The sequence below is a fragment of the Ranitomeya imitator genome, chromosome 1, assembly GCF_032444005.1.
Source record: "Ranitomeya imitator isolate aRanImi1 chromosome 1, aRanImi1.pri, whole genome shotgun sequence".
NCBI classification, from domain to species: domain Eukaryota; kingdom Metazoa; phylum Chordata; class Amphibia; order Anura; family Dendrobatidae; genus Ranitomeya; species Ranitomeya imitator.
Genome location: NC_091282.1, coordinates 544,169,216 through 544,183,597, shown reverse-complemented (window position 1 = coordinate 544,183,597; position 14,382 = coordinate 544,169,216).

Below are 14,382 nucleotides of genomic sequence, written 5' to 3'. Positions count from 1 at the left end.
CATAATCTTTATCATACTGTGGGAGGAGGTGTTGTTTCTTGACTGGACGTGGCAAATTAAAATCAATATACTGTAAGTTTGCCATGAGCTTTAAGAACATGTTGGACATCTGTCATAGCATAGCCTTCACAATTGACACACTCCAGAGTGTCGGAGTGGTATGCATGGCAGTAGTCTTCTACAAAGTGTTCCTTAAATTCATCCCATAAGTCCCGAGGTTTAGCTGGAGGACCAAAAATACAAATGTAAGCAAACATGTCACGTAGCTCTGCTGGCATGTTGAGAATACTGGCATCAAGTAATGTATTTCTCCACAGACTATCATCAAATAGTAAGCCAAGAGCTAATGCCGCATCTTTGAAGGTTTCATGTGTGACTCCGTGTACAGTTTTTATGCTGTCAAAACTGGTTGCACCTTTGACATGTAACAATAACAATCTTAAATAGTAGCGTTCTTGGTCTTTCACACTGACAGTATACATTCGTCCAATCACAGAACCACCTGCTCGCTTTCTAACTTCCCAAGAACCTTCTTTCCAAACATAGTTTTCGGGAATTTCACGGTATAAATAAATATGAGCATGATGGTCGTTCTGATTAAGCTTGAAGTAGGCCATAAGTGTAGAATTTTGATGGAGCTTTTGTTTGATGTTTCCAATAGAGTCATCCTCATGAAAATAGAGTGGCTGAGAATGCGGTAGATGTACAGCAAGGCGAATGATGCTATGAGATTGTTTATGCATTGGATATGAGAATATTCGCCAAGCTGCCTCTGGTGCACTGACATATCTTGAATCCATGAATTGGTGTGTTTCATCATGTTGGATGTTAGTCTGGCAGATTTCAAGATTGGCTTTATCATGTCCTTTGTAGACGTATTTAAATAAATATTTCACAGCCTGAATGGAACCACAAACTTCGACATTTATATGGCACTTGTATTTTAATAGCAGGAACGGATTATATGGAACCACCCACGAATTATCAATCATGTTAGAATGGTGTTGAAAAGATGGGCCAAAGTGTCTGCGGTAAGTAGGATAGGCGTCCTTAGCTATGATGGTTCTTGGTTGCAAATCTTTAGGGAAACCTTTTGTACACTTCCCCAGATCCATACAGGGAGAATTTGGGTTGTGTTCTCCACACGGACCATGAATCATATGTTGGAGAACAATTTTATGGAGCTGAGGGTAGTGGGTAGGATTGGGAATTTCAGCCCACACTGTATTGTCTATGTCCTCCTCAGTCCTTAATTTGGAGTTGCTGTCCAGAATAATCAAAATGTGAGCGTGTGGAAGGCCACGTTTTTGAAATTCAATTACATGAACCATAGCGCAAACTTTCCCAAATAATCCATTGTTAATGTCTTTTAAGAGTGCTTCCAGTTTTATTTTGAAAACACGTGCCACCAAATCAGGTCTATGTTCCACACGCTGCCAAGGTTCCAAATTCTCAGTAATCTCATTCCATTTCGGATTACAGGTCATGGTGATGAATAGATCAGGACGACCATATTTAGTCACAATAGCCATGGCATCCTGGTACCGCTGCTGCATATTCCTGGGACTGCCTTCAAACGACGATGGTAAAATGACCGTTTTTCCAATGGGGATGCCCTTCTCAATGGATTTTTTCTGGAGATGTTCCTGGAGTACACAATAATCCTCTACTTTCAAATCCTTTTGGTGTTGACGGATATAATTTAGGCGATTTGCCTCGATTTTCACATAAGCATCCACTAAGTACTGCTGAGTGAGTTTGCCACCATTCAGGAGTGGATTAAACTGATTATGGACAGACAGCACATAGCAGTAATATTGCAGTTGTGTAACTCTGCGTGGACTTTGCCCTTGTTGCTTGAGGCCATCATGCCAGCCCTGGTCTCCGTAAGGGAAAAATAAAGGATAGAGTAAAGCATCTAAATTACTGTGTAGAATGCTGACCTGTTGTGTTCTTGGCGCCAAAGGATTTTTGGGGTCCGGTTGTAAATGTATTAAATATCATGATTAAATGGTGGCTCTCCATTGTCATTTTCAAATACGACAGCAACTTCATTGACAGTTGGATTATTATATCGGCGAGGGTCTTGATTCCGATCTTGTTTAAGGGCCATGATGATATTTGGCATGAGAGTGCCATTAGCTTCAGCTTTAAGATGTTCTTCATGTTCCACATCTCGTAACATTTTGTTGGCAGCAACAAAGGGATTCACATTGTCTAACTGAAGAGCAATTATACTCATCAAAGTGGGATGACATTTTTGATTTTGTTCACAGTTTAAACGTTGTTCATTCGCGGTAGCGGTATCCAAAATATACAGTTGGGCATAAGCTGGAACTTGATCATCACTGGGATGTAGAGTTACAGTACGATGATATATTTGTCCATGTATACGGAAACAGTAAGGGCCATGTCCAGGTGGAGGGGATATATTGGCACCCATGGAGGCGAAAGCAAATGAGCTGTTAATACTACGAATATTTTCCATGAGATTCTTACTGAACTCACTCTCCCCTGTCAGCAATCGTTTAAAGACCTCGGGATATTGGGGTATAGGTATATGCACTTTACTCTTGTGACAACACAGAGTAAAATTTTTATCTGCTGGTATCTCAGCATTAAAATGTAATGCTTGACAATGTTCACATAAATAGTTCATAGGACCACAGGAGTGTTCTACTATGGTACTGTCATCATTAGTAAAACCTGTAGGATGTTGAGGTACAGGTTGTGATAACGGAGCATTGGAATGTTTCTGTAAGCCAACATATATAAAGCGTGGACCTGGTAGAGGATCTTCACTGTCCACAGATTCAATCACTGAGGAGTTGGAAGGTGTATCGTGGTCAGAGTTTATTAATATGGAGGTGCAAGCGGTTTTTTTGCGCCATTCACGGCGTGCACCAGCTGCATTTGGTAATGGTTTGTTTGTTGCCTTAGAAGAGTCAGGTGTGAAGCATGTCTTATAAGCAGACTTAACAGTGTGCAGGCGACGGCGTTTATCATTTGGAGTGTAAGTAGGACAGTGTTTGCGCTTACGTGCAGATTTACCAACGGTTAAAGGAGCTTCAAGCTGCACACATTCTATGAATGGAGACAAAGAAGCTGTATTGTGGGCAGAATCTATGACTGAGGACGTGGAAATATTATGTTTGCAACGTTGAGAGCGTGCAGCAGCAGCTTTATTACTTAATCGATTAGTTTTGTCCTCAAAAGACTCATTAGTAATGCGTTTATTGCAAGCAGCATTAACAGTGTCCAGGCGCTTATGTCTGTCCTCTGTAGTCTCGTTAGCATGCTGTTTGTGCTTACGTGCGGCATCGGCGGCTTTTCGCTCAGCGTCATTGGTATACTTATTATCAGACCTGATGTTACGTGCGCCATCAGCAGCTTTGGGCTCTGTGTCATTAGTATACTTAACAGTGTCCAGGCGCTTGCATCTCTCCTCTGTACTCTTGTTAGCACGCTGTTTGCGCTTACGTGCGGCATCGGCGGCTTTTCGCTCTGCATCATTACCATACTTTATATCAGACCTGATCTTACGTGCGCCATCAGCAGCTTTGGACTCTGTGTCATTAGTATACTTAACAGTATCCAGGCGCTTGCATCTATCCTCTGTACTCTTGTTAACACGCTGTTTGCGCTTACGTGCGGCATCGACGGCTTTTCGCTCTGCATCATTACCATACTTTATATCAGACCTGATCTTACGTGCGCCATCAGCAGCTTTGGGCTCTGTGTCATTAGTATACTTAACAGTATCCAGGCACTTGCATCTATCCTCTGTACTCTTGTTAACACGCTGTTTGTGCTTACGTCCGGCATCGGCGGCTTTTCGCTCTGCATCATTACCATACTTTATATCAGACCTGATCTTACGTGCGCCATCATAAGCTTTGGACTCTGTGTCATTAGTATACTTAACAGTGTCCATGCGCTTGCATCTATCCTCTGTACTCTTGTTAGCACGCTGTTTGCGCTTACGTGCGGCATCGGCGTCTTTTTGCTCTGCATTATTAGTATACTTTCTATCAGACCTAATCTTACGTGCGCCATCAGCAGCTTTGGGCTCTGTGTCATTAGTATCCTTACTATTAGAGCTCATGTTGGCTAAGCTAAACAGCTTTAAGCGTGGTGGTGGCAAACAACAGGTTAATAAGAGGCAGTGTCAGGTAGTAGGAAAATAGCCAGTTAATAATAGGCAATAGTTCTTTGCAGGAATGCAGATATTAATAAATAGGCAGTTTATATTGCAGAGAAATTGCTGGGCAATAATGGACAATGTCCTTATGTGGCAAATAATAGAGCAATATACCCAATGTGGCAAAGAAGAGGTTAATAAACGGCAGTCTCTCAGTATAACAGTCAGTGAATAATAGGCAGTATATGGAGAAAACACCAAACAAAAGTTCAAAATTGGTGTGAAAATGTCACTGAACCACTTCACAACTAAATATATATAGTTTTGGTAAATGGTATTATCATTTTTTTGACGAAATTCGGCAGGAGCTTGAAGAGCAACGTCACTGGGCCCGCCTCCACGCAGTAGAAACTTGCTGTGAGGTAAAAATTCAAAAATCACACCAAAATGGCGGGCGGAGTGTGTCACAGTACGGCACGTTTCTGATTGGTCGCTCGCAGCAGGCGGCAACCAATCAGACACTGGACACTGTTGACGTCACTTATCTCCGGACATTAGCTCCGGACATTAGCTCCGGACATTAGCTCCGGACATTATCTCCGCACATTAGCTCCGGACATTAGCTCCGGACATTAGCTCCGGACAAAGCCACGGAAGTTGGCACAAATTGCAGGAAGTAGTATTCTAGGCAATTAATCTCCGGACATTAGCTCCGGACATTAGCTCCGGACATTAGCTCCGGACAAAGCCACGGAAGTTGGCACAAATTGCAGGAAGTAGTATTCTAGGCAATAATATATTAGATCTTATTTTCTTAGTGGTTTAAATGTTTGTAAAAGAAACAATTAATTTTGAGTGGTTTGAATTTTTTTTAACATTGTTTTTGAATTTTGAAATATTGAAATATTTGAATATTTTGAAATATTTAATGTGTTTGTATTCCTCAAGTCCTACAGGGAAGACTATGGGAACAATGTGAGAAAAAAAGCATACCGAAAACATGATGCATTAAATAGAATAAAACTACTGACCCCCAAAACATTACAGAAGTGCCAAAACTCCAAATATTTGGAATGCGTCCAATTTTTCAGTATAGAAAAATCAACTGGCAACAGTATTTTTAACATTGAAGATAAAAACACATTGAGTCCACTTTCACATGTTGAGTGGTGAGTTTTTTTTACCTCGGTATGTGTAAGCCAAAACCAGGAGTGGGTGATAAATACAGAAGTGGTGACGAGTTTCTTATACTTTTCCTCTGATTGTTCCTCTCCTGGTTTTAGCTTACAGATACTGTGGTAAAAAAAAATCACCAAATATTGAACATTGTGCACATGCTCTAAAAGTTACAACGAAAACACAAACAAAACTCTACAAAATCCTATCCTGGAACAAAAAAAAAATCTACATTGTTTATTTTCAGAATTTCCAGATCATTTTAAATTAAAAATAAAATAAGTTTGTAACGATGGTGCAGCAGCGCTAGTGAAAACAGCATAAAAAAGCAGCCAGTATAGCCCTTAACCACACAGGGCAGAGAAAAGACTCTATGAAATACAGTGATTATTATACCTGCGCTAAGACATGCATAGAAATTAAATAATAATTATTTACCTGTTAAAGGGAAGATGGTGCTGAAAGCGATATGAATATTTGTATGCAGATAAAGTTATGACATTCGGACTCTGAAACTAAGGGTAGAGAAGGAAAACGGGTGTATATATAATCCTCAGAAAAAATATGTTGCTATATGCTCGGCAAACTAACAAGCAGACCAATATAAGGAGAACTACTATAAAAAAAAAATGATTTTAAAAACAACCAGTGATATAGAGGCTTGCAGAGTTGTGCCCCCATATATAAACACACAATGATAATCCAGGAACGGTTATACGTACTATCGGGTGCACAGACACATAGGTCCGGAGAGTATCGGCAGGAGCAGCACACGTGGAGCGGTAAGATGTTAACTTGGTATTTACTTCCCTTGAGTTGTTCAGCGGTGTTCGGAGGTAATGATTCCTCGGCGCGCTGTCCCAGCCGGTGACAGCCGCCCTTGCGGCAGGAAGTAGATGAGAGCTGAGCGCTCTATTTCGTTGCAGCACAACAGCAATGGGCCACTTTTTAAATTCATCGCAACTTTTTTCTCCAACTAAAGTTAGTTTTTTTAAAAGAGTGCGCAGTATTTATCTTAACACATAATGTTTTTAAATATAAGGCGGACTACTACGCCCAGCAGTGGGGCACAGCCATGGGGACCAGGTTCGCGCCCAGTTACGCCAACCTCTATGTGGGTATGTGAGAGGAGCTCCACATCTTCCAGGGGGGTTGTCTGCGCGCGGGCCTGGCCCTATGGCTACGATTCATAGATGACATCCTCTTTATATGGGAGGGGGATGATGTCTCACTGAATCAGTTTTTAACTAATATTAATACTAATGATTTTTATCTTCAATTTTCTGCTGAACAACTCAAGGGAAGTAAATACCAAGTTAACATCTTACCGCTCCACGTGTGCTGCTCCTGCCGATACTCTCCGAACCTATGTGTCTGTGCACCCGATAGTACGTATAACCATTCCTGGATTATCATTGTGTGTTTATATATGGGGGCACAACTCTGCAAGCCTCTATATCACTGGTTGTTTTTAAAATCGTTTTGTTTTGTTTTTTTATAGTAGTTCTCCTTATATTGGTCTGCTTGTTAGTTTGCCGAGCATATAGCAACATATTTTTTCTGAGGATTATATATACACCCATTTTCCTTCTCTACCCTTAGTCTCAGAGTCCGAATGTCATAACTTTATCTGCATACGAATATTCATATCGCTTTCAGCACCAACTTCCCTTTAACAGGTAAATAGTTATTATTTAATTTCTATGCATGTCTTAGCGCAGGTATAATAATCACTGTAAAAATAAAATAAGTATTCATATGGAGTTGATATAAAAATGTCTAGCTTTTTTCAGCTGTCGGCATAAATATACTTGCTACAGGACAAAGAGAATGAGGGGTCTACTCAGTTGCAAGAACATTATACTTTTATGTAGGAAATAAAAGTTGGTTAGTTTTCTGTTAACCAGCGCTACAACAATGGTTCTCTGATATAAGGTGCTATATCTTGAAGTATTGCTACAGCTGCTGCTGTTTAAGTTCCCTGTCAGTAGGTGGTGAAGGTCCATCTCATTGTATAGCTCTCATGAAGGCCGTTTTGTCTCCATCACACCAGACAACAAGCTCTGTGTAGTCTGATCCAGCAGTGAAGAGTTGGCGTGCAATCAGTGGATGACCTAAGGCGCTGGTGGAAGGGGGTGGTGAGCCCCTAAGACATCGAGTACAAGTAAATTCACTGCACACTTAAGTTGGATGCAAGTTCTTACTGTTTTTATTTCAGAATACACACAAGTTCAGTATAGGTATAGAGGAATGGTTGTGAGTGGGACCTATAGATGTTTCGACCTCATGTTAGGGCTAGCGGAACGCACCAAGAAATTAGAAGGATGGTATAAGGTGCGTTCGCAGCCGGGGGTCCACCGTGCATAGATTGTTGCTGAGTAATGACAGACTATATGGCGGTATAATGTGGATAGACACACAGGTTAGGTTCCCCCGTTATGAAGGAAGCGAACCCTGTTGCATCACAGGGCCGCGGTACCGCACAAAGAGCGCAAGCAAGGAGTCACAGAACTCTGTACCAAGACTCAGAGAAAGAGTTCCTCTAGACCTCTTGCGCTCGACACCGCTACTGGGGTGTCAGACATTAACAGAAATAATAATTTAATGCACAAGGGTGCGTGAAGTGCCGCTCTGGCGGACACCACTAACCACCCAGACTTGGGCCAGGAAAGCGCTCTATTAGGCTACGTTCACATTAGCATTGCGCGCCGGTGCGTCGGCGACGCAACGGCGACGCAACGCTCGACGCACAAAAAACGCGCGCAAAAACGCTGCGTTTTGCGACGCGTGCGTCGTTTTTTGACGAAAATCGGACGCACGAAAAATGCAACTTGTTGCATTTTCTTGCGTCCGACGCTAGCGTCGGAAACGACGCACGTGTCGAAAAACGCAACCAAAAAAACGCACGCGTCCCCTATGTTAAACATAGGCTACGTTCACATTAGCGTTCCGCTAATGTGCGTCGCTGTTGCGTCGGCGACGCAGCGGCGACGCAGCGGCGACGCGCCCCTATGTTTAACATAGGGGACACGTGCGTTTTTTTGGTTGCGTTTTTCGACACGTGCGTCGTTTCCGACGCTAGCGTCGGACGCAAGAAAATGCAACAAGTTGCATTTTTCGTGCGTCCGATTTTCGTCAAAAAACAACGCACGCGTCGCAAAACGCAGCGTTTTTGCGCGCCTTTTTTGTGCGTCGAGCGTTGTGTCGCCGTTGCGTCGCCGACGCACCGGCGCGCAACGCTAATGTGAACGTAGCCATAGGGGCGCGTCGCCGACGCAACAGCGACGCACATTAGCGGAACGCTAATGTGAACGTAGCCTCAGCGCACCGCGCTGCACTGGCAGTCACTGCTATCAGACGCTGTATCGTGTGCTAGCTGTGCGGGATAGCACTGTCAGGCGCTAGGTAGCTTCCACCATTCGCAAACAGTCAACAACACTAGGGATGGGAATGATTTGGAGCTTTCATCCATCAACAGGCATACATCCACACACACACGTTAATAAGTTTATACTAGCGCATGGCCGTGCGACCATGCAAACCTTTTATAGCGGAAGCTCTCCAGGACCTTCCTATTGGTCCAATAGGAGCTGCTACAGGGCCTGAGCATGTGACCCCCAACCTCCAATGAGAGGTCGTCCCTTGGGCATGCTCAGAAGAAAAAAGCAGGACTTAGTCCCAGGGACGCCTGCCCGCCGCTGATCAATACTGGTTACAATGGCTGAGCCTGGAAGGACAGCAGTAACCAGCCACATCCAGCCGTACAGTATCAGCTTGAGCCAAATGCTGGGACCGACGTCTCTGCTGAGCAGGCTCCACTGTGGCTGGAGGTGAATGGGAGATCACAGCGGAGATGGTTTGAGATTCCCCCTGAGCAGCGGCGGGAACTCGACACCTAACACCTGGTCCTGGGTCTTGCTCAAAGAGACACTCTGGGTGGGAGGGGAAGAGATAGACAATATTAGAACTCCTATACAAACAACATGTACAAGTTATATACATATATACAGTAGAGACCCAAAGTTGGAGTCTATGGTAGATATAAGCAACAACAACGTAAATTTTCAGCTTTATCACATATTGGAAAATGTTTGATTAGAGGTACATTATTCTTGTGTCTTTAATACAAATAGTGATCCTGAAGGTATGTAAAAACAGCAAAAGCACAAATAGTATTAGAGGTGCTACAGTTACAAGGTGGAGTGGACCGCCGGTGTTGGCAGGGGGCCAGCTTGGGGTTGGCCAGTACAGAGAAAGAAGAAGGAGGGAGTGGGGTTACGGAAGACTGTGGGCTGGTGTAAGGCTACTTTCACACTAGCATCGGTACGGGGCCGTCGCCATGCGTCGGCCCGACGTACCGATGCAAACTGCGAAAAAAAACAACGTGGGCAGCGGATACAGTTTTACAACGCATCCGCTGCCCCATTGTAAGGTCCGGGGAGGAGGGGGCGGAGTCCCGGCCGCACATGCGCGGTTGGAAATGGACTCGACGCACCAAAAAACGTTACATGGAACTTTTTTTGTGCCGACAGTCCGCCAAAACACAAGCATCCGTCACACGACGGATGCGACGTGTGGCAATATGTCGCAATGCGTCGCTAATGAAAGTCTATGGAGAAAAACGCATCCTGCGGGCAACTTTGCAGGATGCGTTTTTAATCCAAAACGACGCATTGCGACATACGTCAAAAAACGCTAGTGTGAAAGTAGCCTTAGTAGGTGCAAATGAAAAGGAATGACCCCACTATATATGTGTGAAGAGGTCACGTCTGTAGAAAAGATAAGTTAGGCTACTTTCACAATTCCGTCTTTTCAGATCCGTTGCAATGCGTCGTTTTGGGGAAAAAACGGATCCTGCAAATGTGCCCGCAGGATCCGTTTTTTTCCCATAGACTTGTATTAGTGACGGATCGCAACGGATGGCCACACGCCACATCCGTCGTGCGACGGATCCGTCGTGTTTTGGCGGACCGTCGTCTGGAAAAAATGTTCAATGTAACGTTTTTTGTCTGCGTTGAAAAAACGTACAGCGACGGATCCTGCGACGTCCGTCGTTGTCTAGAATGGAAGCCTATGGGCGCAGGATCCGTTGCTGTCTGTCAAATGGCGGAATCCAGCAACAGATTCCGTTTTTGTACACTGAGCATGCCTGGAAGGATTTCTATTCCTTTAATTTAACCCATTTTTCCTGCAGCTGCTGCATCGACGGATCCGTCAAAAAACAGGATCCCGTGCATCCGTTTTTTACAATCTGCACAGGATCCGTCTTTTGAAAACTTTGACAGATTGTGACTGATTCTAAAAGATGGAAGTGTGAAAGTAGCCTAAGTCCTTTTAGGCTATGTGCACATGTTGCAGATTTGTTGTGGATCCGCAGCGTTTTTTCTGTGCAGAATTGCACTAAATCTGCAAAGGATTGTTCAAGCAATGTTAATCAATGGGAATCCAGATTTGGTATACACATGCTGCGGAAAATTCCTTCCTGATTCTCACAGTTTTATTTTTCGCAGCATGTCAATTCTTTATGCAGATCTGCAGTGTTTCTGCGCCCATTGACTTACATTGAGTATGTCAAATTCGCAGCCAAACAGCAGTTGTAAAAAGGATTGCCGATTTTCTGTGAATTTGCATGCCAAAAACATTGCAGAAAGGAAGGAGGAAAAGTGTGTGGGCGGAGAATATGTGTGTAGGTGGAGAATATGTGTGAGCGGAAAATATGTGCATGTCTGTCTGTGTCTGTCTGTGGGTGTCTGTCTGTGGGTGTCTGCAAGTGTCTGTGTGTGTAGCAAGGCGTCGTCTGATGGGACTACTACTCCCATCCGGCTATATCTGCTGTCACATATAGAAGTGACAGCATGAGCCCATGATGAGACAGTAGTTCCATCATCTGGCAACTGTGTTCAATTGTAAAACAAAAAAAACATTCATACTCACCAAACGCCTATTCTCCGACGCCCGTGTCTCCTGCAACAAAAATAAAATAATAAACCACCACATACTCCTTGTCCAACATAGTCCAGGTAATCCAGATTGTCCCACGATGATCTCACGTGTAGAACAGTCACATCAGGAGATATGACTGCTCTACCTGGCCTCCTGTGATACACTGACAGGAGGTGATTCCTCCCGCACTGCCGTGACATTTCACCAGAGTACATCAGCTGATCAGTTCCGGTTCTCACTTGCTGCACCGCTGCATGAGAAAATTCTCAATCAGCAGTGCCATAAGTGAGAGCACAAACTCCGGTGAACTCTCAGTGATACACTGCGGGAGAGATTATCTCCTGTCAGTGTATCACTGGAAGCTGGGTAGAGCAGTCACATCTCCCGATGTGACTGTTCTACACCTGAGATCATTGTGGGACACTCAGTAAATGAACTGTGCCGGACAGGGAGTATTTATTTTGGTTTATAATTTTATTTTTGTTGCAGGAGATCGAGGGAGTAGGGGATTAGGAGATGCAGTAAGTGTGGTAAATTAAGATTCAATAAAGGAGTCTGTGTGATTATTTAAATTAAAGGACTTTATTCTTGCCGTATCTTTATTTACCATTACCATATAACTATAGGATTAGTAATGGATAGGTGTCTTATAGAAAGCTCTCCATTACTAACCTGTGGGCTTGATGTCACCGGACAATACAAAGGTGACATCAACCCCACAAATATTATCCCACTTGCCACCGCTACAGGGCAAGTGGGAAGAGTGAGGCTAAGTGCCAGAATTGGGGCATCTATAAGATGTGCCATTTCTGGGGTAGCTGAGAGCTGATGTTTTTTAGCTTAGGGGGATGCCAATATCCATGGCCTCTTCCTACATTATTATCATCAGCCCGCAGCTGTCTGCCTAGCCTTTGCTGATCCGATTTTATAGGGGGACCCCATATCAATTTTTTTTCAGGGGTTCCCCTGTAAACTAGTTAGTAAAGGCTAAGCAAACAGCTGTGAGCTGATATTAATAGCCTGGGAACCTTTATGGCTGTTGGCTCCTTCCCAGAATATTAACATCAGCCCTCAGCCCTCAGCTTTCCCTCTGCTAGTTAAGAAAATTACGTGGAAGCTCATGCAATTTTTTTTTTTTTTTTTTAAATAAATAGATCTTTAACTCTGTATGTACCATTTCATTAATGAGGGTATCTGGCTGACACCAGTTCATTACTAAACCACGGGCTTGATAATATATATATATATATATATATATATATATATATATATATATATATATACACTGCTCAAAAAAAATAAAGGGAACACTCAAATAGCACATTATTCTGAATGAATGAAATATGAAATATTCTCATTGAATACTTTGTTCTGTACAATGTTGAATGTGCTGACATGTGCTGACAACAAAATTACACAAAAATCATCAATGGAAATCAAATTTATTAACCAATGGATGCCTGGATTTGGAATGATACTCAAAATCAAAGTGGAAAATCAAATTATAGGTTGATCCAACTTCAGTGGGAATGCCTCAAAACAAGGAAATGATGCTCCGTAGTGTGTGTGTGGCCTCCACATGCCTGTATGACATCCATACAATGCCTGGGCATGCTCCTGATGAGGCAGCGGATGGTCTCCTGAGGGATCTCCTCCCAGATCTGGACTAAAGCATCCGCCAACTCCTGGACAGTCTGTGGTGCAACATAATGTTGGTGGATGGTGCAAGACATGATGTCCCAGATGTGTTCAATCGGATTCAGGTCTGGGGAACGGGCAGGCCAGTCCATATCTTCAATGCCTTCATCTTGCAGGAACTGCTGACACAATCCAGCCACATGAGGTCTGGCATCGTCCTGCATTAGGAGGAACCCAGGGCCAACCGCACCAGCATATGGTCTCACAATGGGTCTGAGGATCTCATCTCGGTACCTAATGGCAGTGAGGCAAAAACAGGATGGTTAGTAAATTCAAAACAACAGATCCAGTTCTCTATTGAGGCCCAGGGGCATCAGAGTCTGGTGTTGGTGAATCCAGAATGATTCCCTTTGTTTTAGTAGTTTAATATGGCTACCCCCTCATTGTGGTCTGAGAGATAGTGTATGGCTCTGAAAAAGTGGAAGGGGAGAGGAAACCACGGCTTATCGCAGCGAATAGTAGATTTATGGCTGGCTATGCGATCTCTAACATGCTGCGTTGTTTCGGCAACATAGAAAAGTCCGCAATTGCACTTGATGACATATATTAAAAAGTTAGATTCTCACATAAAAGTATCCCTAACTCAGAAAAGGGAATGTGTCCATTCTCCTACTTCCTACAAACTACTAGGTGGGTAATAGTTTGGTGCTGCCTATGTCTGCTTTGAAAAGGTTGTCTTTGATGTTCCTGGGTTCTACTTAAATTGAATTTATAGCTCAAATAATAGGCAGTTAAGAATTGGTGAAAAATGGGGCCTAAGATTTTGAATAACTCACACCTGGCAGGTATTAATAGTCACGCACATTGGCTCAATGGTTATCTCTGTAGTCTTGCAATGCTTGGGTTAAAATCTCTGCAAGGAGTTTGTATGTTCTTCCTGTGTTTGCGTGGGTTTCCTCCAGGTTCTCTGGTTTCCCACACTCAGAAGACATACTGATACAGAATGTAGATTGTGAGCCCCAATGGGAATGATGATTACTGTAAAGGGCTGTGGACGTCACAGCTTGAAAACAGTCTATGTAATAAAGGTATTCACAGCTGCGCAACACCACTATAGGAAAGTGACAATAATGACAAAACACAGTCTGATTTGAATGCTAGGTGCCCTCCAAACACTTCTTAAGGTACCGTCACACTAAGCGACGCTGCAGCGATACCGACAACGATCCGGATCGCTGCAGCGTCGCTGTTTGGTCGCTGGAGAGCTGTCACACAGACAGCTCTCCAGCGACCAACAATCCCGAGGTCCCCGGTAACCAGGGTAAACATCGGGTTACTAAGCGCAGGGCTGCGCTTAGTAACCCGATGTTTACCCTGGTTACCATCGTTAAAGTAAAAAAAACAACCACTACATACTTACCTACCGCTGTCTGTCCCCGGCGCTGTGCTTCTCTGCTGGTTTACATCGGACTACTCTGGGGAAC